This window comes from Ranitomeya imitator, chromosome 2 (genome assembly GCF_032444005.1).
Source record: "Ranitomeya imitator isolate aRanImi1 chromosome 2, aRanImi1.pri, whole genome shotgun sequence".
NCBI lineage: Eukaryota > Metazoa > Chordata > Amphibia > Anura > Dendrobatidae > Ranitomeya > Ranitomeya imitator.
Window position 1 is genome coordinate 418,588,097 of NC_091283.1, and position 27,162 is coordinate 418,615,258.

A 27,162-nucleotide genomic window follows, 5' to 3' on the forward strand; every position below is an offset into this window, starting at 1 on the left:
ATGGGGAAAAGGAATCTGGAGGAAAACAAAACGGTAAGGAAACTAATCAATGAAACAGGAGTATCAACAGGCAGGACCCATGTTTCTGGAGGCAATGAAAGAGGTTTAGATGCCTCGTTATAGTTACAACGTTTCCCAGAAGATAAGCGGATCACAAGGTGTCTCACTGCTGCGCATGATCACGAGCTTCTACAAGGAATTCTGGAAGCTACTGCTCAATTTTGCTGCAGTGCTCCCTCAGGAGAAATAAGGCATTACACAATGCTTTCTGTAACCAATTGCGTTGGTGAAGAAAGGCCACTTATGCCAGACTCTTGCAGGACCTCTCAGCTCCGACGCTGGGAAACAGTGCACTTCTGTTAGTCAGGTCATTATAAGGCTAGGTTCATATTGCGTTAGTGCAATCCGTTTAGCGCCTAGCAGATTGCGCTAACGCAATGTTGTTTTATGGGGTCGCGTTAAACGTCCCCGCTCTCCGATCTGCGAGAGCGGGGAACGGACCTCGGGCGCGCCGCGGACGCTAACACCGGCACATCGCTAGCGTGTGCCAAAAATGGCATGCGCTAGTGATGCGCGTCCCGTTAATTTCGCCGTGCAACGCTGTCCGTTAGCGCGGTCACATTAACGCAATATGAACCTAGTCTAAAGAGATTTGATCAGAGGAGGAGGTCCCAAGTTGTGTAAAAGTTTTTTTTTTTAGTTTTATTTGTGTGGAAACTATCCAAATCTATTTTTTCTCATTTCTACGTACTGCATTTTCCATCAGCAAATAAGTCCATGTTTCAGCGATCCACGATGATGATGTTGAGTAATTAAATTAATTACATCCTTGTTATGTGTCTGCTGTAACATACACTGAGGGCCTGGTACATGTATAAACACACATTTGCACAAGCAGTTATACAACTGCTCTTTCCAGCGTTGGAAAAATTTGCTGAATTAAAGCGCCACGTGTTGAAGGCACAGTCTCGCTGTGGGGGGCAATATGTGAAGGATCTGTGCAAATTGGCTGATATAAAATGTTATTGAGTAACTGAATTCACATAATATAGAGCTTTCGCAGCTACTCGACTGCACGCTTACAACTCTCATTCGCAGCTGTGTGCAAAAGAAGAAATGTATTATCCCTCTGGCTCAAACTCATTACAGGAGCTGCTCTTTACAAATTAAAAAGCAGATAAGAAAACGCTGCGCTGGAACAGCGGAGCACAAAAGACGGCGGAGAAGGATGAAGACAAATACACACGTGCAGTAAACATTAGCTCAGCGGGATGAAAAGATGGCTAGAACGGCAGGAAAGCCAAAGAGCTGGAAAGATGCTGCAATGACCATCATATTTCTAAAGGAATTCATTACCACTCAGATTTTTTTTTTCTGACTGCAAAAAAAAAAAAAAAGGCACAGAAATTCAAGATGGTTTCAGAACTTCACAAGACACACAATCACCAGCATCTAACCAGTCCCTATTGTGTCCTGCTCCCATATCCTGCTTCATCAACCAGACCAAGTTCCTAACTTCCCTAATTACCGTAGATGTAAGTTATTCAGTAGTGCCTTCAGAGAGCTTTCCATGCCAACCCAGGCTTGTCCGACATCCTGCTCGGCGGTACCTCACCGGTCATCCATTGGGAACCTAGAATGACTGACAATATACTCTCTTTGTAGCTTTAAAGGTGTATTGACATTTGTTCGTTTCTCGCCCATACACATTGTAAGTAATGTATTGTAGCGGCACATCCCACCAATGGGACCTGCACATTTCTCCAGAATGGAGCCCCATTGTGCTCCGCTGACAGCGAAGAGACTGTCACAATTTCCATACATGTCCGACCACCTCTTCAGTGACAGAGATGCCAGTCAGGATCCCATTCTTGAGCTAGATGTTTGATGAAGGTCCTCTCATTTAGATCCAATGGTAAGGCTAGGCCACACTCCTAACCACACATCATTCTCTTAAAAATAGTCTGCTTTTTCAGACGGACAACCAGTAGAACAGACTATCACCATTAGATGTTACGAGCAAGGCCATTTAGTAATGAAGACCTATCCTGCATGACGGTTTTTGGTGGTACGGATTTCCATTGAAGATCGAAAAGCCTACTTGATATCAAAGCTAAAGTGGTGCATGAGTATGGCAAAGACATTTAATTGCCACACTCTTCAAGCAATTAAAGGTTGTTCCAAGACTAAGGACTCCAAATAGTGTACTGTAGAAATCAGAGTTCACCCTAGTGCTTTTCCCTTCACATGTGCAGGAAAGTGCAACATTGGACTATTTAAGCGAAACGGTCATCAGGATAGTGCTCAGTAAACTACAGACACTGTCAGGATGGAGCCGTTACACTGATTAAAATGATACCTTGGTTAATGAAACCCGTCTTGTGGTTATTGTTTAATCTGTATTTGTAGTTTTCAGTTAATGATATGCCCGTTCTCCGGGGAGGGACTGTGTGGAGGGGTCTTTATGTGCTGCTCTGCTTAAATATTATTATTTATTATTATAGCGCCATTTATTCCATGGTATGCATCTGTATGGCTTATGTCAGGTCACTGATCAGTTACAGACCTGCCCCCTATTTTACATACTGCATATACTATTGTGGGGTTACAAAAAAATAAATTCACATTCATAAAAATGGCGGCGGTGCCTGCGCTGTAGCATTATACATGCCTAATATGCCTATATGACTGATGTAGTCACATTGGTCTTTGTAATCGATTACTGCACTGTCACTTTATATTCAATATGGATGTGAATACTGAGCTTTCTAAATTTGCTGCACCCTTGGTGTTGTACTTGAATTACACCTGTTTCTCATTGATTGAGACTACCTTTTGATATAGATGTCTTTGAAATGAATGTGCCTTTTTATTGCAGAATAATAATAATACTCTATTTTTTCGTGGATGTTTACAAAGCGGCATAACAGGAATGAAGAAATGTAGGCCATTGTAGCCGGCAGACTTTAAGGCCATTATTTGGCCAAGAACTGCCATGGCCAACATCAGGATCAAAATCTCAGGATGCCGATGGGGTTAACGAGGGAGCCACCACACTCTGTTAACCAGCTAGATGCTGTAGTCACTATTGACAGCAGCATTTAAGGGGGTTAAACAACTATAGTTGGTACCAACACTGATCGTGGCTGATGCAGCAAGTTGTCAGCTATAGAGTACTGCCGACAGCTGCTAGATTGTCAGCCGTAGGGGTAGGATATTCTTATATTGCAGGTTAGTAAAAAGACATTTGTGATCACTAAGGGGTTAATGAGCAAAACACTGCTGACAGATTTGCTTTAAGTAAAAGGGGCCAGCTGAAGTACCCTGCACAGCCTGGAAGTCGTGTGCGCTACAGTGCAGGGAAACAAAAAAACAGAAAGGGACACAAAGCTAGACCAGCGCTGCATGTTCTCCATTCTCAGAATAGGTGTATCACAAAGGGATGGCATATCCAAAAGGGTGGAAGAGCAGAGAATGAGGATCGAGCCACTCATTTAAGCTGGCCCCCAAGTTCTTTCAATGACCAGAGCTGATCCACCGAGGTAGAAGAATGCTGGACATGCATTGATCAAGTGAAGGCTTGGCTGGCTTCTTCCAAGGCAGAGGTTGCTCTAGTGGAGAAAACTCTTAACGCTTGCTCTGGCCAACTATCAGCTTGAATTACTTGCTAGGAAACAATATGGTGGTCCTCACTCAGACAGGAAGAAACAGGGTCAGCAGGAGTAGGATGGAAATTATTTCCATCCACTCCATAACCACAATTTCTCACACAACATACCACCCATAAGTGGCTTACAAAATAGTTTTGTGTAAAGGAGTCTTCGTAACAAAACATTATTCACATTTGGTGGGTGTTTTTCCACTCTCCATCCTAGTGTGTCAGAAAAGAGGTGGATGATGAGCATGTACACTACTTCTCCACAATGATGAAAAAACAATTATTTACGTTTCTCCAATTAATCCTACTAATTAGTAAAATGGTGTAGGAATAATCATTAATTCTTTCTGCAGATGCTCATCTTGAAATGAGGTATTCCTCTTCATCTCGATTGTGCGGCTTCAGAACAAACAATAGATGAGGAGAAATATTTTATTGGATTGATGAAAACCTTTCAGAAAAGGACATTAATACATGAGGAAAATGTATTAGGAATTATTAATTCTTTGTACAACTGATATGATGTAAGTGACCAGGGTATTCCAACAACAGGATCTAACGACAATTCAGAAACTTAAAGGGGTTTTACAGCTGAATGAATCGATAATTAAGAGAACGTCAACTGATTCCAAAATTTAAAAAAAAAATGAAATAAAAACTGTACTCACTTTTACATGTCCCCCTGCAGGTCATATTCCAATTATGTAGCCTCTGTTGCCCCTTACTTCATGGTCTCGTTCTCAAAACACCAGAAAATAACAGGAAATGTGGTCCAGTCAATCAATGATTGAGGCTGGTCCATGCTACTGCCAGCGACTGGCTGAGCAGGCATTTCCACCCATTATCAATGTGTCCCGTACAACACCAGGAAGCCCAGGAGCAAATTGTGGAGAATCGCCAAGGTAATTATTGTATACTTTTTAACTGGTCTGAGACCTTTAAGTACTGTTTTCATCGTCTGGAAATCCCCAGGTTTGGACAAATCGTAGTAGGGAACAGAGCTTCTTAAAGGGATGTATATGACCTATTAATATGGGCATACAGGTAATAGAAATGCTACACTAGTCCTACCTGTATGCCTCATATTAATGGTCATGCTGCGGAGTAATGTTATATTCTGTCTTCATGCTAATGATTTCTTCCAGGCTCTGGGGCGTACGATGCCTGGAAGAAATGCTTGCCTCCTGTCCTCATTACAATACTACCCCCCCTCCCATGCACGTCAGTTATGGCCCAAGAATCCTGCACTCCCTCAGAAATACATACCTCATCTTCTCTTCTGTGGCCGCTGTATTCAGGGATCTTCTCCGCATTTGCCGGCGAGTCACTGTGACCTCCTGCGTGTACGCAAATAAGATGCTCTCCCCACTTCCTCAATGCACAGTCATCGCTAGGAACCATGTGTAGGAGGGAGGAAGTGGGGCAAGCACTTTATCGGCACATACACCAGAGGTTACTGGAGCGGAAGTTGCCGACGTCTGCGCAGAAGTGCCCACAGAAGGGAGGATGAGGTATGTATACCTGAGCAAGTGCAGGCGCGGGATTCTGGGGCCATAACTGACTTGCATGGGAGAGGGGGTAGTATTATAATGATGATAGGGGTTAGTGATTTCTTCCAGGCACTGCACGGCCTAGCTCCTGGAATAAATCATTAACATAAAGACAGAATATAACATTTCTCCACAATAAGACCATTAATATGAGGCATACAGGTCGGACTATGGTAACATTTCTATTACCTGCATGCCCATACATTCTATCTCTGAATGTTAAAATTAACCTATCCATAAAATAATAGACTGTCCATGTCTTTGTCAGTGGACAAACTTGCAAAATCAGCAAAGGATCAAATATTTATTTCCTTCACTGTATAGGTCCTTAGCATAAATTTGTAGTGGATGAAGTTTTTGTGCGAGTTTTCCTCCATAGGCGTTCAGCACTCCTAGAGCATCGCTGGAGAAATCGAGTTTGCGTTGTGAGCCAGGGATGTTTTACTTTGTGTTTGGAGGTTCTGAGGATGAGGGGCGCTACATGGTCAAGGATGCATCCGAGAGTGTCAGTGTAACATAGTAACATAGTTAGTAAGGCCGAAAAAAGACATTTGTCCATAGGTTCAGCCTATATTCCATCATCATAAATCCCCAGATCTACGTCCTTCTACAGAACCTAATAATTGTATGATACAATATTGTTCTGCTCCAGGAAGACATCCAGGCCTCTCTTGAACCCCTCGACTGAGTTCGCCATCACCACCTCCTCAGGCAAGCAATTCCAGATTCTCACTGCCCTAACAGTAAAGAATCCTCTTCTATGTTGGTGGAAAAACCTTCTCTCCTCCAGACGCAAAAAATGCCCCCTTGTGCCCGTCACCTTCCTTGGTATAAACAGATCCTCAGCGAGATATTTGTATTGTCCCCTTATATACTTATACATGGTTATTAGATCGCCCCTCAGTCGTCTTTTTTCTAGACTAAATAATCCTAATTTCGCTAATCTATCTGGGTATTGTAGTTCTCCCATCCCCTTTATTTATTTTGTTGCCCTCCTTTGTACACTCTCTAGTTCCATTATATCCTTCCTGAGCACCGGTGCCCAAAACTGGACACAGTACTCCATGTGCGGTGTAACTAGGGATTTGTACAGAGGCAGTATAATGCTCTCATCATGTGTATCCAGACCTCTTTTAATGCACCCCATGATCCTGTTTGCCTTGGCAGCTGCTGCCTGGCACTGGCTGCTCCAGGTAAGTTTATCATTAACTAGGATCCCCAAGTCCTTCTCCTATGTCAGATGTACCCAGTGGTTTCCCGTTCAGTGTGTAATGGTGATATTGATTCCTTCTTCCCATGTGTATAACCTTACATTTATCATTGTTAAATCTCATCTGCCACCTTTCAGCCCAAGTTTCCAACTTATCCAGATCCATCTGTAGCAGAATACTATCTTCTCTTGTATTAACTGCTTTACATAGTTTTGTATCATCTGCAAATATCGATATTTTACTGTGTAAACCTTCTACCAGATCATTAATAAATATGTTGAAGAGAACAGGTCCCAATACCGACCCCTGTGGTACCCCACTGGTCGCAGCGACCCAGTCAGAGACTATACCATTTATAACCACCCTCTGCTTTCTATCACTAAGCCAGTTACTAACCCATTTACACACATTTTCCCCCAGACCAAGCATTCTCATTTTGTGTACCAACCTCTTGTGCGGCACGGTATCAAACGCTTTGGAAAAATCGAGATATACCACGTCCAATGACTCACCGTGGTCCAGCCTATAGCTTACCTCTTCATAAAAACTGATTAGACTGGTTTGACAGGAGCGATTTCTCATAAACCCATGCTGATATGGAGTTAAACAGTTATTCTCATAGAGATAATCCAGAATAACATCCCTCAGAAACCCTTCAAATATTTTACCAACAATAGAGGTTAGACTTACTGGCCTATAATTTCCAGGTTCACTTTTAGAGCCCTTTTTGAATATTGGCACCACATTTGCTATGCGCCAGTCCTGCGGAACAGACCCCGTCGCTATAGAGTCCCTAAAAATAAGAAATAATGGTTTATCTATTATATTACTTAGTTCTCTTAGTACTCGTGGGTGTATGCCATCCGGACCTGGAGATTTATCTATTTTAATCTTATTTAGCCGGTTTCGCACCTCTTCTTGGGTTAGATTGGTGACCCTTAACCCCTTCAAGTCGCGGCCCTTTTTCATTTTTACGTTTTCGTTTTTCACTTCCCTCCTTCCCTGAGCCATAACTTTTTTATTTTTCCGTCAATATGGTCATGTGAGGGCTTATTTTTTGCGGGACAAGTTGTACTTTTGAACGACACCATTGGTTTTACCATGTCTTTTACTAGAAAACGGGAAAAAAATTCCAAGTGCGGTGAAATTGCAAAAAAAGTGCAATCCCACACTTGTTTTTTGTTTGGCTTTTTTGCTAGGTTCACTAAATGCTAAAACTAACCTGCCATTATGATTCTCTAGGTCATTACGAGTTCATAGACACCTAACATGACTAGGTTATTTTTTATCTAAGTGGTGAAAAAAAATTCCAAACTTTCCATAAAAAAAAAAAAAAAAAAAAGTGCCATTTTCCGATACCCGTAGCGTCTCCATTTTTCGTGATCTGGGGTCGGATGAGTATTTTTTTGCGTGCCGAGCTGATGTTTTTAATGATACCATTTTTGCGCAGATACGTTCTTTTGATCGCCCGTTATTGCATTTTAATGCAATGTCACGGCGACCAAAAAAACTTAATTCTGGCGTTTTGGATTTTTTTTCTCGCTACGCCGTTTAGCGATCAGGTTAATGCTTTTTTTAATTGATAGATCGGGCGATTCTGAACACGGCGATACCAAATACGTGTAGGTTTTTTTTTTTTATTGTTTTATTTAGGATGGGGCGAAAGGGGGGTGATTTAAACTTTTATATTTTTTATATTTTTTTCATATTTTTAAAAACATTTTTTTTTTTACTTGTGCCATGCTTCAATAGCCTCCATGGGAGGCTAGAAGCTGGCATAGCCTGATCGGCTCTGCTACATAGCAGCGATCATCAGATCGCTGCTATGTAGCAGAAATGCAGGTGTGCTGTGAGCGCCGACCACAGGGGGGCGCTCACAGCAGACCTGCATCAGTAACCATAGAGGTCTCAAGGACCTCTATGGTTACCTTCCTGATGCATCGCCGACCCCCGATCATGTGACGGGGGTCGGCGATGACGTCATATCCGGCCGCCCGGCCGGATGCGGTTGTTAAATGCCGCTGTCTGTGTTTGAGAGCATTTAACAGATTAATAGCGGCGGGTGAATAGCGATTTCACCCGCCGCTATTGCGCGCACATGTCAGCTGTACAAAACAGCTGACATGTCGCGACTTTGATGTGGGCTCACCGCCGGAGCCCACATCAAAGGGGGATTCACGGCATGCGCAGTACTAGTACGGCGCATGTCGTGAAGGGGTTAATATAGGGTTTTCATTGTTTCTTGGGATTTCCCCTAGCATTTCATTTTCCACCGTGAATACCGTGGAGAAGAAGGTGTTTAATATGTTAGCTTTTTCCTCGTCATCTACAACCATTCTTTCCTCACTATTTTTTAAGGGGCCTACATTTTCAGTTTTTATTCTTTTACTATTGATATAGTTGAAGAACAGTTTGGGATTAGTTTTACTCTCCTTAGCAATGTGCTTCTCTGTTTCCTTTTTGGCAGCTTTAATTAGTTTTTTAGATAAAGTATTTTTCTCCCTATAGTTTTTTAGAGCTTCAATGGTGCCATCCTGCTTTAGTAGTGCAAATGCTTTCTTTTTACTGTTAATTGCCTGTCTTACTTCTTTGTTTAGCCACATTGGGTTTTTCCTATTTCTAGTCCTTTTATTCCCACAAGGTATAAACCGCTTACAGTGCCTATTTAGGATGTTCTTAAACATTTTCCATTTATTATCTGTATTCTTATTTCTGAGGATATTGTCCCAGTCTACCAGATTAAGGGCATCTCTAAGCTGGTCAAACTTTGCCTTCCTAAAGTTCAGTGTTTTTGTGACTCCCTGACAAGTCCCCCTAGTGAAAGACAGGTGAAACTGTACAGTGTAGTGGTGTAGCAATGTAGTTTGCCAGATCAGGACTGACAAAAGAGGAGATCGGGGACAGTGATGAGTGTAGGGAGTCTGCAAGTGTTAGTTGAGTGTTAACGGCTGGCAAATTTCTTCACGTGTGGTAGGTAGGAGTGTGCTGTGGTGAGCAAGGATTTGTGAGTGTGAAGGAGAGGATATTGTGGTCAGAGAGGGGAAGAGGTGAGTTATCTAGGTAGGAGATTGAACAGAGTCAGAAAAAGACCAGATCAATGGTCTTACCGTCTTTGTGCGTAAAAAAAAAAAAAAAAAAAAAAACACTGTCAGGTCATTACATGACTTGTAGCCCATATTTTCACCGGTTTTACACACTACAGGCCTTATATTTTAATCTGCAATTAACTATAAGCTGTTGGAGACTAGCTACTATGTTGTCTACCATAAAAATAACAGGGGGATTCCTGCTCTTCATTCCTTAGTTAGCACACTGAGAAGAAGCAGCAGCAGCAGCATGAAGGGAACTATACAGGAGTATTGAGCAGTGTAACTGTGAATCCAGTTCTGGGTTTATACCTTGTGGGAATAAAAGGACTAGAAATAGGAAAAACCCAATGTGGCTAAACAAAGAAGTAAGACAGGCAATTAACAGTAAAAAGAAAGCATTTGCACTACTAAAGCAGGATGGCACCATTGAAGCTCTAAAAAACTATAGGGAGAAAAATACTTTATCTAAAAAACTAATTAAAGCTGCCAAAAAGGAAACAGAGAAGCACATTGCTAAGGAGAGTAAAACTAATCCCAAACTGTTCTTCAACTATATCAATAGTAAAAGAATAAAAACTGAAAATGTAGGCCCCTTAAAAAATAGTGAGGAAAGAATGGTTGTAGATGACGAGGAAAAAGCTAACATATTAAACACCTTCTTCTCCACGGTATTCACGGTGGAAAATGAAATGCTAGGTGAAATCCCAAGAAACAATGAAAATCCTATATTAAGGGTCACCAATCTAACCCAAGAAGAGGTGCGAAACCGGCTAAATAAGATTAAAATAGATAAATCTCCGGGTCCGGATGGCATACACCCACGAGTACTAAGAGAACTAAGTAATGTAATAGATAAACCATTATTTCTTATTTTTAGGGACTCTATAGCGACAGGGTCTGTTCCGCAGGATTGGCGCATAGCAAATGTGGTGCCAATATTCAAAAAGGGCTCTAAAAGTGAACCTGGAAATTATAGGCCAGTAAGTCTAACCTCTATTGTTGGTAAAATATTTGAAGGGTTTCTGAGGGATGTTATTCTGGATTATCTCAATGAGAATAACTGTTTAACTCCATATCAGCATGGGTTTATGAGAAATCGCTCCTGTCAAACCAATCTAATCAGTTTTTATGAAGAGGTAAGCTATAGGCTGGACCACGGTGAGTCATTGGACGTGGTATATCCCGATTTTTCCAAAGCGTTTGATACCGTGCCGCACAAGAGGTTGGTACACAAAATGAGAATGCTTGGTCTGGGGGAAAATGTGTGTAAATGGGTTAGTAACTGGCTTAGTGATAGAAAGCAGAGGGTGGTTATAAATGGTATAGTCTCTAACTGGGTCGCTGTGACCAGTGGGGTACCGCAGGGGTCAGTATTGGGACCTGTTCTCTTTAACATATTCATTAATGATCTGGTAGAAGGTTTACACAGTAAAATATCGATATTTGCAGATGATACAAAACTATGTAAAGCAGTTAATACAAGAGAAGATAGTATTCTGCTACAGATGGATCTGGATAAGTTGGAAACTTGGGCTGAAAGGTGGCAGATGAGATTTAACAATGATAAATGTAAGGTTATACACATGGGAAGAAGGAATCAATATCACCATTACACACTGAATGGGAAACCACTGGGTAAATCTGACAGGGAGAAGGACTTGGGGATCCTAGTTAATGATAAACTTACCTGGAGCAGCCAGTGCCAGGCAGCAGCTGCCAAGGCAAACAGGATCATGGGGTGCATTAAAAGAGGTCTGGAAACACATGATGAGAGCATTATACTGCCTCTGTACAAATCCCTAGTTAGACCGCACATGGAGTACTGTGTCCAGTTTTGGGCACCGGTGCTCAGGAAGGATATAATGGAACTAGAGAGAGTACAAAGGAGGGCAACAAAATTAATAAAGGGGATGGGAGAACTACAATACCCAGATAGATTAGCGAAATTAGGATTATTTAGTCTAGAAAAAAGACGACTGAGGGGCGATCTAATAACCATGTATAAGTATATAAGGGGACAATACAAATATCTCGCTGAGGATCTGTTTATACCAAGGAAGGTGACGGGCACAAGGGGGCATTCTTTGCGTCTGGAGGAGAGAAGGTTTTTCCACCAACATAGAAGAGGATTCTTTACTGTTAGGGCAGTGAGAATCTGGAATTGCTTGCCTGAGGAGGTGGTGATGGCGAACTCAGTTGAGGGGTTCAAGAGAGGCCTGGATGTCTTCCTGGAGCAGAACAATATTGTATCATACAATTAGGTTCTGTAGAAGGACGTAGATCTGGGGATTTATTATGATGGAATATAGGCTGAACCGGATGGACAAATGTCTTTTTTCGGCCTTACTAACTATGTTACTATGTTACTATGTTACTTGTTTGAAAGCTCTTCATGAGGTGTGTGTGTGTGTGTCTGTCTCTACTTTTTTTCTCACCCTGCTCCTCAGTCCTACTCTCTCTTACTTAGAAGTTTCAACCTGATATCTCACTGTGGTCGTAGTCCCTCATGTCTTGAAAAAGATAGATTTGAACTCTTTTTCAAGAATGATTTTTTTCAAGAGTTTAAGAAGTGGTGCATAATTGGAGAAAGAAGCACATTTCAGTGAAAGCATATGCAGTTTGTTTAATGTACAATTTCCATTTAAAGGTCAATAGATAAAAATACCAATTTTATAACTACCGTATATACTCGAGTATAAGCCGAGATTTTCAGCCCATTTTTTTGGGCTGAAAGTCCCCCTCTCGGCTTATACTCGAGTCATATACCCGGGTGTCAGCAGGGGAGGGGGAGCGGGGGCTGTGTAATCATACTTACCTGCTCCCAGCGCGGTCCCTGGAGTACCTGGCTTCTCCGGCGCTGCAGATTCTTCCTGCACTGAGCGGTCACATGGCACCGCTCATTACAGAAATGAATAGGCAGCTCCACCCCCATAGGGGAGGAGCCGCATATTCATTGCTGTAAATGATCGGTGCCATGTGACCGCTCAATTACAGGAAGAAGCTGCAGCGCCGGAGAAGCCAGGGACTGCAGGGACCGCGCCGCAGCAGGTAAGGGGAGCGCAGCGCTATAATTACCTGCTCCTCGCTCCGGCTCCGTCTGCAGCGTCCTCTAGCAGTGACGCTCAGGTTAGAGGGCGCTGTGACGTAGTCAGTGCGCGCCCTCTGCTGAGCGTCAGTGCTGGAGACGGAGCCACACGAGGAGCAGGTAATTATTGAAAGCGCCGGCGTCCTGAGAAGAGAGGTGAGTATGTGATTTTTTTTTTTTTTTTATGGCAGCACCAGCAGCATTCTAAGGAGCACCTATGGGGCCATAAAGGTGCAGAGCATATAAGGGGCACAGCATTATAAGGAGCACCTATGGGGCCATAAAGGTGCAGAGCATATATGGGGCACAGCATTATAAGGAGCACCTATGGGGCCATAAAGGTGCAGAGCATATATGGGGCACAGCATTATAAGGAGCACCTATGGGGCCATAAAGGTGCAGAGCATATATGGGGCACAGCATTATAAGGAGCACCTATGGGGCCATAAAGGTGCAGAGCATAAATGGGGCACAGCATTATAAGGAGCACCTATGGGGCCATAAAGGTGCAGAGCATATATGGGGCACAGCATTATAAGGAGCACCTATGGGGCCATAAAGGTGCAGAGCATATATGGGGCACAGCATTATAAGGAGCATCTATGGGGCCATAATCAAAGGTGCAGAGCATATATGGCACAGCATTATAAGGATCATCTATGGGGCCATAATCAAAGGTGCAGAGCATATATGGCACAGCATTATAAGGAGCATCTATGGGGCCATAATCAACGGTGCAGAGCATTCTATATAGCACAGTTGTATATGGAGCATCTATGGGGCAATAATGAACGGTATGGAGCATCTATTTTTATTTTTGAAATTCACCGGTAAATGCTGCATTTTCTACCCTAGGCTTATACTCGAGTCAATAAGTTATCCCAGTTTTTTGTGGCAAAATTAGGGGGGTCGGCTTATACTCGGGTCGGCTTATACTCGAGTATATACGGTATGTACATTGGTACGCTTTCTGTATACCGGAGACTAATAAGTACAGCTCCTAGAGCTTTGCTCCTGATTTTGATGAGCATACTGTATGCATCAACTAACCCAGGGTTTTTGAGAAAAAATTGGCAGATGAGTCACCCGCAGTGTGCCCAAAAAGTGCCATGTTTGTGACTTAGATGAAAGAAGCAAACATCTCCGGTAATTCGCGTCTCTAAACAATCATTCACAGAACAAGTACTTGACCTAAATACTCTGCAGTAAAACGACAGCTTACTGTGCATGGCTTCAGCCCACATTTATCCTCATCTTTCATCTTATTGTGTGCAAGATTTTCTACAATTGAGCAAACAACGTCATGAGGCTTAAAGTTGATTAACCAAAGGCTGATGAAGGTTCCAAATTATTGTACCTCAATCAAAAGAATTGGCAAATTCTCAATTGTTAAAGGTGCTAAAGATGTAACCCTTCATGGAGCATTGAAAACTGCCTCCTCGGGAGGTACAGATTCTTCTTGTGTTAGTCAAGCTAGTAGGGAGCCTTTAAAGCAATGTTGCCCGGGCAAAAAAAGATTGTGAAAAATTGCTTTCTTCTAGAATCAAGAGAAATATTTTAGTGCCACATATACGCTCATTAAAGATTTCCCCTGGCCCACTTCTATTTATCACAGGACGCTTTAACTGCACATGTGTAAAGATATAAGTCTATATAGGTTATATGCCAATTTTCAACTTAGAACTGATAACAGCCTTGATTTTTACAGGTGCTCAAGTGGTGTGAGGTTTGATAATTGACCCAGTGGAATACAGAGAAGTCATCAAGTTCCTTTACTCGAAAGGCCGCACACCAAAGGAGACATTCAATGAGATGAAACAGGTTTATGGTGACGATTCCCCATTATATGATGTAGTCAAGAACTGGCATTGTCAAATCAAATGTGGTCGGACTTCAGTGTAAACAGCTCCAATTCCAGGGCCCAATATTTCAAGATTAGTGTGGGGTCATTGGAAAAAATCAACCAAGACCATGTTCACATGCAGAAGGTATCAGCTCGCTGGGTTCCCCGGCTACTCACATTTTTCCAAAAGCAGGAATGAGTCAAATGCACTCAGGCTCTATTGTGCAATAGAAACCAGGAGGACGGAGTTTTCAACAGACTATTCACACAAGATGAAAGATGGGTCCATCACTATGACCCTGAGACTAAAGTCCAGTCGATGCAATGGAAGAATCATGACTCACCGCCTCCAAAGAAGGCACGTACCCAGCCCTCGACAGGCAAAGTCATGCTCACACTATTTTGGGACCAGCACAGAGAAGTATTGATGGATTTCCTAGCAATGGGTACCATGATCACTGGGACATATTGCTATGCTAAACTGCTGCAGAATTTGCGGGAGGCCATCAAAACCAAGAGCGCGTGACATGCTCACCAAAGGTGTCCACCTTCTGCAAGACAATGTACCAGTTCACAACTCACATGTTGCCCAAATAGAAGCATGCTCCTGTGGCAGTGAAATTCTACCGCATCCCCCTTATTCACCTGACCTCGCACCATCAGACTTCCACCTCTTTCCAACAATGAAGTTATTCTAAAAGGCAAGCATTTTCCAGATAATGAGACTGATTTCTGAAGTCACAACAAGGCTTTTGGAGCAACCTGTCGACTTCTACAAGTGAGGTGTTTACAGTTGCTTAAAGAGATGGGAGAAGTGTGTGCCCCAAGGTGGCACCTATGTAGCGAAGGACTAATAACTGTCCCAAGTTTCACTGCCCTCAGTCCACAGGCAGTGAGTCATGGGAAATCTTTAATGAACGCCCCTCGTAGGTGGCAACCCAATAAGTCAATATCTAACCCTGCAAAGAGCCATGAAACATTTTCACTTTGATCCCAACCAGTTGGAGGCAGCAATCTGTAGTAAGATCTGCTCTGGAGTTGGATATTCCTTTTTACCTTATTCCTTTGTGTAAAAACACAAATAATTAATAATTAGAAACCAGCAAATGCTTCATCTTGCTTGTTGTTAAATAAAGTTACCTAGTGAATTTTAAACCAAGTTAAGATATTGAACTTAAGGGGGTATTTTGGGAAAGCTGGAAACTGCATATCTGTAGGACATTCAGTCATTTGCTAATCTGTGAATATCACCAACCAAAAAGGAGTCACATCCCCTTTGTCCACTTCTCTACACAGAGCTGCTTCTGGTCTAGTGCTGTTCAGAGTACAGCACCATAGCTCCATTCACGGGCATATTGGGCTAAGTTGTAGCACAAACATCTCCTGGTCAGCCCAAGCTCTCTGCAGAGAAAAATTAAGCGGAGCCGAGGTGCCCAATTATTTCAGTATAGGTTTATAGGTCCAATGCGATTCTCGCTCAACTATATTATTCATGCTGAATTTCAACGCTTGCTCCTTTTATTTCTTCTAAGTTATACCTTATGCAAACTATAGGGTAGAAATTTATGTTAGACGCTTCCTAATGATCCAGAGAATGGGTTCCAAAATACCCTGTGCACCACCACTCCATTTATTCTCCATGGAAATGCTGAAGACCGCTGTTTGCTGTACCTTCTGGCAGTCCCATAGAAAATGAATGGAGGAAATGAGAGCACCATTCTCAAAGAGCAATTTCAGAGCCAAATTTTTAGGACCAGAGAAGGTTTGACTGCTGGCACAGGTGATAACTTTTCATAATAGGAAAAACCCTTTTAAGCTGCTATCTGACTGCTCTCCCCATTGATAACACATGGAAATTTTACCCAACCTAGTGTACAAATGTATGAAGGCGGCCACCTTGGAATACCCTTCAGTCAAATGATTACATAAATGTATGGGTAGCTCTAAGAAAATTGACTTTTTCCTTATGGAAGAGCCTTTCTGTGGAATATGACTGAAGGCAAATAAGCCCATCTAAACCTTTGTGGTCTTTTTCCAGCATTTCTAAGTACAGTTTGATTCTCTACACAGGAACTGGAGAATGACACCAACATGTACTCGTATTTGTAGAAATTGGAACCACACCATTAAGTGGGAACCTTTCTCCAAGTAATCAAGTATTTGTTATCTTTCCGGGCTACAGTGATTATTTCAAGGGTATAATAGGGGCCATACGCAAAACCCGCTTGCACAAACAGCACACGTTCCCAGGGAAAATGTGCATTTATTAGCTAGTGGCAGAGAACAAAGTGAGTAAAACAATCGATGAGACAAATCCAGCAGGGACACGATGGAGAAGATGTTTGTTAAGGTCAACAAGCTTGTGCTGCCAAAGAAATGTAAATCTAGAGCTTGAAATGTGCCGAGTTTCCATCGGTCTTCGGCGGGAAGCGGACAATTTGCTGACGTGCAACCGTCTTCACGAGTGGAGAAGCCTCGAAAAGCACCTGAGACGGCAATTCTTGTATTGGTTAAACTTTCTGGTCAATCAAAAGACTATCTCCTGATAACAATGTAACTGCTTACCACATCACAAGCTGTAAACCCTGGAGCTTGCAGTTATTGCAGCATTTTAATAGGCTCACTACTTCAAGAGAAAATGGATCTACCCTGTTGAAGAACCCAACCGTCCGCTAGATACCTATACGCAGATACAGTAAACATTTGCCTTAAGGGAACTTATTTTTCATGGTGTTGGAGTTCAAAAATTATAAAAACTTTTTCTCCCCGGAAAAAATACCATTTATATCTATTGCTCATATCTGGCACTTTAGTTCCATAGAATTACCTTGATTAGGGATGAAAGGCCATACCAGACATGACTTCTACATAGAAGTGAAGCGGATTTTGAGGGGGAAGGAAAATTCACCTCTCTTTTTTCCTGATATTGGACAACTCCCTTTGGCTGTCTCCTATTGGGCAGAGTTCAGCTGACAATGACAAAGCCCATAGCACCGTTATAATGCCCAAACAAGTAGAAGTACAACCCCAAGTCCCCAAATATTGGGACTCTTTGATAAATGCAAAGAAAACAAGAATGCAATAATTTGGAAATCTCTTATAGCCATATTTTTCCCAACAGAACATCAGAAACTGAACGTTGGACACTTTTTGATGTTATATGAAAAAATTAACTCATTTACAAATTGATGGCAGAAACACATCTCAAAAAAGTTGGGACAGGATTAACAAAAGGCTGTAATGTAAGTGGTACTAATGAAAACAGATGGAGGGTCAATTTTCAACTAAATCATATGACTGTTTAAAAAGAAGAAATTAGATAGGCAGAGTCTCTCAATAGCAAAGATGGTTGGTGGTTGTCTAATCTATAAACAACTGGGTTTAAAAATTGTGGAATAATTTCAGAAAAACGTAAGATTGCAAAGATGTTGAACATCCTACCATTTACAGTACATAATATCAAAACATTCTGAGATTCTGGAGAAACCCATGTGCACAAGGCCGACGGTCAATATCGGATGCTCGTGATCTACAAACCCTCATAACTTCATTATAAACAGGCAGGAACTGGTGGTGCTAATCACTGCATGAGCAGCTCAGGAATACTTCCAGAAATCATTGTCTGTGCACACTGACTGCCGTGCAATCCAGAAATGTAAGTGAGCGCTCAATCATGCAAAGAAGAAGCCACATATCAACACAATCCAGAAATGTTGCCGTATTTTTTGGGCTAAAGCGAATTTAAAATGGATTGAAGTAAAATGGAAATCTGTTCAGAAGAATTAAAATGATAATTTTTTTATGAAAATCACAGACATGGGACTGGCAGACTCAAGAGGAGAAGGACCATCCAGCTTGTTATCAGCACACAGTTCCTGCATCTCTGATGCTAAGGGGTTACATTTTTGTCTATGGCACAGGCAGCTTACATATCTTGGAAGTCACTATTAGTGCTGGAGGTTTTAGAACGACATATTCTCCATCCGGACAATGTCTATTTCAGGGAAGGTCTTGCATATTTCAGCAAGACAATGCTAGATCACATACTGCATCCATCACAACAGTATGGTGTTGCAGAAGAAGAGTTCGGGTAATTGGAATCTTGCAGTCCAGACCTTTCACCAGTAGAAAACATTTTGTGATTTATGAAACGAGAAATCCGGCAAAGACCCGAATACTGATCTACTGGTCTAACCTAGTGCAGAAGGGTATAATTAGAAGGCGCTGGAAGTAGAGCACAGATGACTAAAGTTGGTCATGCACATTCAGTGGCTATTGGCAGTACGATGCTTCAGCTGATCGTGCGGCTGAAAGCCATCTCAGCTGACATTCGTTTACACAGGAGTGCTCCTGTGTTTTGTACGAGAAAGCTGCCAACTGACATGTCAATTGGCTGCTTGTTGCAGTGAGAAAAATGCGATAGTCAGTCTAAAATGGGACATGTGCTATCGACATCTCTCCTGATCAGTCGGCTGCACCTCCATATACATTATACTGTTGGTCGAGCCTGTTGGTATTCGTGTGTTCAGCCAACATTAGTCTAATGTGTAGGGGGGACTTTACAATTGTTAAAATAAGCTCCCTATATGGGGAAATGCAGCGCAGCTGAGTATAGCTGCGTCACATTACAAACCCTTTAATCAGGTCTCCTTGTCTCATAGCATTGTCACTTCTGCTGTACTGCCTGTCTGGGGATATGTCAGTGATCACATTTATCTGTTGTACTGAGGGAAAGTTGTTATCGCTGTCTAGTGAGATCAGAGCAGGGTCTCAATATATCTTACACACGTGTAACCCACAACAGACTGCTCTTGTGTGAGATGTAATAAAACCCTGCTCTCTCACTGCAGAGCAGGTACAAGTTGCACTACAGACATAAGTGTGATTACAGCTCACACAATAAAAAACCTGCTCTTAGCTATTGGAGGGGGGTGTTCTTTCTCCATGGTGTTGCTGCTTGCTTTTGACTAGTCAGTTTCATACAGTGGTAAAGAAGATCACGCCCCCAATGAAAATTATCTGATAACACTCACTTGGACTTAACATAATTTAACTCATTAGGTGCCACACTCTTTGGATGCGAATACCGCCACATTGGAGATGTGAATTTAAAAAAAATAAAAACAAACGTGGATTCCGCTCTGCAGCCATTATTACATTGTACGTCCAGTTTAACATGAAATATTTGGCAAAACGTCCTTTTTAAAGAATTTGACCATTTTGCATATTATTGTAATAAAGTTCTTTGGTAAACAAGGATGAATAGCATTTGAAAAAAAGCTATATATTTTTTTTTTTCATCAGAAACCACGCCACTCTAGCCCAAAAGTGGTGTTTGGTATTACAAGCAAGTCCCGATCACCTGAGAGCAGCTAAACTGCAATATCAGCCACAAATTATGGCTAATCTCATACAAGCAATTAATAACCTTAAATTTCAAGCATTGTAAGTGACTCCTCTCCTTTGGGCACCCACGAGGAAATAGCATCTGAATTACAACAACTGAAGTCCTGCATATATTCATCAAATCTCTTCTGTAGACCAGGACTTGGAAAGACCACCTGCTCCCACAGAGCCATCCAGCACTGCATAGTTGCGGAGAATTTGGGGAAAACTCCTGTAGCTGAATTTTTACATTTCCAGAAGAACAATGAGGATTACAATGAATACACCCCTTCAGCATCTCCTCTATTATACTGTGATATGCACACGGACTGACAGCTCAGACCGGAGAATAAAATGTATTTTCTTTCCTCCAGAAAAGGATAGGGATTTGGAACATTTTGAAAGAGGGGCAGAATAGGGGATAGGCAGAGTAGGCCATTGCCTAGGGTGACATTAATGAGGACCTGTCACTTGGCATTAATATGTAATTTTATCTAGTGTAAATGCCACTGTTCTCCTGAATCTGGTGTTGTTTTCCTTATTTCCTGCGCCTTTCTGTTTCAGAGATATAGCTCTCTTTTCCCTGAATATAAATCAAGTATTTTTAGCCAACTGGCCGTGGTTCCCAAGAAGATGTGACAGTGAAGTTCTTAGAACCAGGCCCACTTGATTACCAAGCCTAGATTTACATACAAGAAGGAAGTGGTCATATCTCAGGAACAGAGAGGTGCAGAAAACCAAAGAAAAACAGTGCCGGATTCAGGAGAAAGCGCCATTTATATAATCTAAAATATATCCATATTTTTGGAAAATGACAGGTCCCGGTTTAACCCCTTCAGTACCTTGCGATTTTCCGTTTTCTGCTCCCCTTCTTCACAGCGCCATAACTTTTTTTTTAATTTTTCCGTCAATATGGCCGCATGAGGGCTTGTTTTCTGCAGGACGAGTTGTACTTTTGAATGACACCATTGATTTTACCATATAATGTACTGGAAACGGGGAAAAAATTCCAAGTGAAATTGCAAAAAAAAAAAAAAAAAGTGCAATTCCGCAATTGTTTTTGTGTTTTTTATTTACAATGTTCATTATTGCTAAAACTGACCTGACAATTAGATTCTCCAGTTCAGTACGAGTATGCAGGTACCAAACATGTATAGGTTCTATTTTATTTAAGTGGTGGAAAAAAAAATTGTCAAAGGTCGCCATTTTCAGGGACACGTAGAGTCTCCATTTTTCACGATCTTGGTCTGGGTGACAACATATTTTATGTTCTCCTAGCTAACGTTTTTATTGACACCATTTTGGGGTAGATAGGATGTTTTGATCGCCTGTTATTGCATGTTATTGAAATGTTGTGGTGACCAAAAAAAAAAAATTTTCAGATCAGCTGTCATGTGCAGGGAAAGCTGCGGGCTCAGCACTGGAGCCTGCATCAAATGCAAGGATACGACCTTGGACGTACCTATACATCTAAGATAGTGAAGAATTTTGAGAATGACTGATCAATCTTGGCAGAGAAAGAAGCAGATTTCTCTGACAAGATATATTAGAAAGTTGATTATTTTCCTCTGTACTATGGATTTCTGAAATAAAAATTAAAACGATGGTTACGCTTTAAGGTAAGGTGGTATATTTAATATATGCATTTAATTTTTTAATCACAATTGGGGTCTCCCTAAATAAAACACTAAACATTAGAGGGATAAGATAAACGTCTGATCATTGGGGGTCCAGATCCACAGTTCGCACTCACTTCCTCCGCGGATGAATGTAGCAACATTTACAAGCCGGCACAAAGCTGGTCCATTAATTGTGTAGGGGACAGATAGAACATCAAATTCAACGCGTGGCCATCTCAGTCAGTCCTGTAGACCAAAAATGGAGTGGCATTGCGCTAGACTCACTCACTGAATTTAGGAATAATGGGTATTGGGACCACTTTTCTCACGAGCAGTAGATTAAGTATCTAGTGGATACGTCATAAATTTCATAGGTGGTAACCTAGAAACTTCTTTCTTATTTTACGTTGGAGGGCATATCAATATCGTGAAAGGAGACTCCCATCTTTTTGGCCCTAACACAGAAAAGCCCACATTCCGGCAAGTTCTAACCTGCCACCTATTACATACCATTGTTAACTATTCATTTGAATGGCAGGCGTGTAATACCACTTCTCTCCAGCAGTTGTGCTGTACATTTGGGCTTCAGAAGTAAGAACGTCTGCGATCATCTGATCATAAAATTGGGTTATTGAAAAATGTTTGTTTTTCCCCTTGAAAAATACAAAAATCTGTTGCCAAGAAAAGGAGAAGACTGATAATAGACTCATATTAGGTAACTTCGTCAGTTGCAACCCACAATCACAGGGTCAATCAAGGGTAAAAGTACACTGGGAAAAGAATGAAAAAGCCTTGAAGCATAGACCATGCTCTTTATTGAAATGTAAAATATTACTTTATTGCTCTTGTTAATGTAGGAAATGTACTTACCTCCGTAACAAATGCTTTTAAGCACTAAAGCAGGTCACAAAGGTAATATATGCTGTCCCCCAACATACCATAGTCTGATGAGAGTCTCATGGTTGCTTCTGAACTAACATTTGCAAAAAAGCTCATAATACATAACTTTTATTAATATTGCACCGACATATTCAAGAACTTTACATCCAACAATAAAAATACTGTAAGCATAAACCGAGCCATAAACTACACGTAATAAACAAAAGCAGAGAACCCTGCCCAGCCACCAAAATCGAAAATGCATATTGCACAGTAAGAACCAATTTAAGGACCTTGTGAAGGGACACCGTCGGTCTCCGCAGGAGTGTATAGAACCAGCAGTGTCCCCCACCGGCTTCATCCTCTGTTACTAAGAAACGGCCTAAACCTATTTAGACCCCTGTGTGGCAAGCAGCGACAGCGGAAAAATTGATCATTAGAGAGCCTGAAGGGACTTCCTAATGAATGTTACGATGGGGAATCATTTTTTTTTCAAGTTTTTCCTTTAAAATAAAGGCAACAAAAATTTAGAAGGTTAAAACAAACAAACAAACAAATCACATTTCACTAAACCGCTAGACGAAAAGAGGTACTGGCCACTTATTTGGTAGACGTCAACCTAAACTAACATTTCAGTGGAAAACCCAATAGTACAAAAAGCAAAACAAAAACAAAAAAAAAAAATAGAGGCAACCTGGAGACATCCTCACAGGGGTTTGGCAGAGGTCCAAACAATGGAGCCTCCACGGATTCAATAATCGGACGTGTAAGGGTACCGTTACACTAAACGACTTACCAACGATCACGACCAGCAATACGACCTGGCCGTGATCGTTGGTAAGTCGTTGTGTGGTCGCTGGGGAGCTGTCACACAGACAGCTCTCTCCAGCGACCAACGATCCGGGGAAAGACTTCGGCATCGTTGAAACTGTCTTCAACGATGCCGAAATCCCCGGATAACCAGGGTAAACATCGGGTTACTAAGCGCAGGGCCGTGCTCAGTAACCCGATATTAACCCTGGTTACCATTGTAAAAGTTAAAAAAAAACAAAAAAAACCCACTACATACTTACATTCCGATGTCTGTCACGTCCCCCGCCGTCAGCTTCCCGCACTGACTGTGTCAGTGCCGGCCGTAAAGCAGAGCACAGCGGTGACGTCACCGCTGTGCTCTGCTTTACGACCGGTGGCGCTGACACAGTCAGTGAAGGGAAGCCGACGGCGGGGGACGTGACAGACATCGGAATGTAAGTATGTACTGTTTTTTTTTTTTTTTTTTTAACTTTTACAATGGTAACCAGGGTAAATATCGGGTTACTAAGCGCGGCCCTGCACTTAGTAACCCGATGTTTACCCTGGTTACAAGTGAACACATCGCTGGATCGGCGTCACACACGCCGATCCTGCGATGACACTGGGTGATCAGCGACCAAAAAAAGGTCCTGATCATTCCCCACGACCAACGATCTCCCAGCAGGGGCCTGATCGTTGGTCGCTGTTACACATAAGGAGATCGTTAGCGAGATCGTTGCTACGTCACAAAAAAGTGTGACGTTGCAACGATATCGTTAACAATATCGTTGTGTGTGAAGGTACCTTAAGATAGGTGGAAAGTTACTGATCATCGAGGATCTGACCGCGGGGTTCAACTTCATTCAAAATTTTACATTTTTCGTTTAGACTCATATTTCCTTTCAGAAGGTTTACAGCAAGGGTCCTCATCATCAGAGGCAAGATTATAATGGCAGATATCACCTCTTTACGAGGCTATATCACAGCTCACCCTGAACCCCTTCACGACGACCTTAGCACATGCTCATTAGATACTTTATTAGGGTCAGAGTCTGTACATTAGGCCCCTTTCACACATCAGTTTTTTGCCATCAGTCAAAATCCGTCGAATTTTGAAAAAAACTGATCCGGTGGCATCATTTTTTCTCATAGACTTTTATTAGCGACAGATGGCCTCACGTTTCATCTGTTTTTCGCCGAAAATTGTTTATCCGGCGGCCAGAGAAAACGGACATAGTAATTTTTTTGTGTCCGTCGGAAAAAACCAGACGTGTCCGTCGAAAAAACGGATCTGTCGCTGTCCGTTGTTTGCTAGAATGGAAGCCTATGGTGCCGGATCCGTCAAATGACGGAAGCCGGCGACGGATTCCTTTTTTTTTTTTTTTTTTTTTTAACTGGGCATGCTCCGAATTTTTTACATTTTTTAGGATCCAATTAACTGGATCACCTAGTCGGTATAAAGTGAAAAAATGGATCCGTCGCATGAGTTTTTCACAATCTGCGAGGGATCCGTTTTTTTTCGAAATTCGACGGATTGTAACTGATGGCAAAAAACTGATGTGTGAAAGGGGATTTAGCAGCAATGTACTTGTATCATTTCCTGAAACTACAGGAAGTTAAAGTCTAAAAAAAAAGGCCCCAGCGGCCAGTGTGAAAATTGCAAGTTTACTAAATTTTTATTTTTAATTAACATTGTGACATGGAAAAAAAGAAAGTGTCAAAAATGTTTAAAAGCTCAATATTGCCCCATGCGAAGAGCAATTTAGATTAGGATGATCAACTGTTTGGTAGACAGTTTTTCCTCCTGACTCCCCCTGCATGAGGATGAATGCATTCAATGGGAAAAGGTTGTTACTAAACATCTTTGACCACGGTGGCGCAGTGGTTAGCACTGCAGCCTTGCAGCGCTGGAGTCCTGGGTTCAAATCCCACCAAGGACAACATCTGCAAGGAGTTTGTATGTTCTCCCCATGTCTGCATGGGTTTCCTCCGGGCACTCCGGTTTCCTCCCACATTCCAAAGACATACTGATAGGGAATTTAGATTGTGAGCCCCATCAGGGACAGCGATGATAATGTGTGCAAACTGTAAAACGATGCGGAATATGTTAGTGCTATATAAAAATAAAGATTATTATTATTGTGTTACAGCAAAAGAGAAAACAAAGGATAGGGAATGTTGAAAAGCAACACGTCCAATCCATAGTTCTTTCTGTCACTGGGAGAGACTGGGTATCTACATGTTATATAGTTGGAAAGTCCAGTCAACACGGTCAGGCAAGTCTGTTTTTAATCTTATAGAGAAAATAAAAGAAAACGAAAAGGCAGGAATAAACTCAATAAAGGACACTGCCTCCAAGTGTCTACTCATTAAGAAAAAGGCAATGTGGCCGGACAATAAGGAAACGTGTGAAATCTTTGCAAGTTGATGAGTGATCAATAGACTTCAAATAATACAAAGAATTCTTCAGAAAACCCAAGTTTCTTGGAAATTATTGATTAAGGTCTGCTCAGTCCATTCAAAATATAGATCCTCATGTATGTGAGATATTATAGCAGATCAGACTTTCAAAATCAAGTAAAAGTTTTTGCCGTTTGTTTATTTTGTGCAAATTACATGTGTGATTTATCTATCGTACACGTTTAAAAATGCTGGTTCATCAAAAATTCGCTTTCTGAGGGTCTAAAACATTGAAAAAATTGACATGCTGCAGATTTTCAAAATTCTGCAGTGCTAAAATTGTCAGGGAAAAAAAGAAAAAAAAAATGTTAAATCTCATAACTTTTGCTGGTATTGTAAAATGCAGCTGGCCTTAGTTACAAGAAACCTTTAGACAGAGTTGCTACTGATAGGAGGTTGGAGAAAGAACAAGGTTGCACTTTATTAACTCATTCCTCTCTTTGGAGGACTCAGTAGAGGTATACAATAATCTTACCTAACAGTGTAATGCCTCATTTTCCCAGAGGGGGCACTGTGGTGAAACTGAACACTTATTGTCTGGTTCCCTCACAAATCACAGCGGATCGCTCAGGATCTTCGCAGCCAGACTCTGTGTAATGAGCTTGCTTCTGGGGGCTATTTTATATACCAAAATCATATGTTTGATAGAAGTAAATGAAGGAGGAGAACCTCTTGAAACTCCAACTGTGTAATCACTCTCCACCTCCATTCTTGCATTGAGGTGGTACATGGACAAGTTTCAATGACTGTTGGAGGAACTTCGTCTCATCTATGACTAATTTTCAGAATACAGCATTTGTCGAGAAATGTAGGAACTTATACTAAAATGCTTTCTCAATTTCGTATGCGGCAGCCAAAGCACCCGGCCACCAGATCTCATCATATTAACCCTATAGGGCACAAAGCAGGCAAGATTTCTTTAAGTCTACCGGGGCAAAAGTCAAAAGAACGTGATGAAAATGCATGCGAGACGCCTACATGAAATCTTAAAATTTTATCTGGACCTATTCAGGGTAATGAGCCTCATTAAAGTAGATCAGAGTCTGGTCGAAGCCGTGAGAGGAAAGGATTTAGCCTGGTGGTATGATGCGGTATGTGGAAGAGACATCGAGGCAGGTCCCAGTCTATCCATCTGATGGGCGAGATAGGAATCCACCCTGCCTACAAATGATGCCGGGGTTGATAAGGTATTTATCAGGCGAGGAAAGCTGTGAAGAAGGAGCCTCGAGAAATCCCACCTCATGCCAGGTCAGCTGAGACCTCATTAGGAATGCCAATCAGACTAAGAGTACCGTCACACTATATCATTTCGATCGCTACGACGGTACGATTCGTGACGTTCCAGCGATATCGTTACGATATCGCTGTGTCTGACATGCAGCAGCGATCAGGGATCCTGCTGAGAATCGTACGTCGTAGCAGATCGTATGGAACTTTCTTTCATCGCTGGATCTCCCGCTGTCATCGCTAGATCGGTGTGTGTGACACCGATCTAGCGATCTAGCGATGCGATCCAGCGATGCGTTCGCTTGTAACCAGGGTAAACATCGGGTAACTAAGCGCAGGGCCGCGCTTAGTTACCCGATGTTTA

The 27,162-nt window shown here is 41.9% G+C and overlaps 1 protein-coding gene across 2 annotated transcripts in view; it reads right to left on the minus strand.

Moving 5' to 3' along the window:
• RPTOR (regulatory associated protein of MTOR complex 1) overlaps positions 1-27,162 on the minus strand; it is a 318,041-nt gene that overhangs the window by 130,307 nt on the left and 160,572 nt on the right. The gene's annotated exons all lie outside the window — the stretch shown is intronic.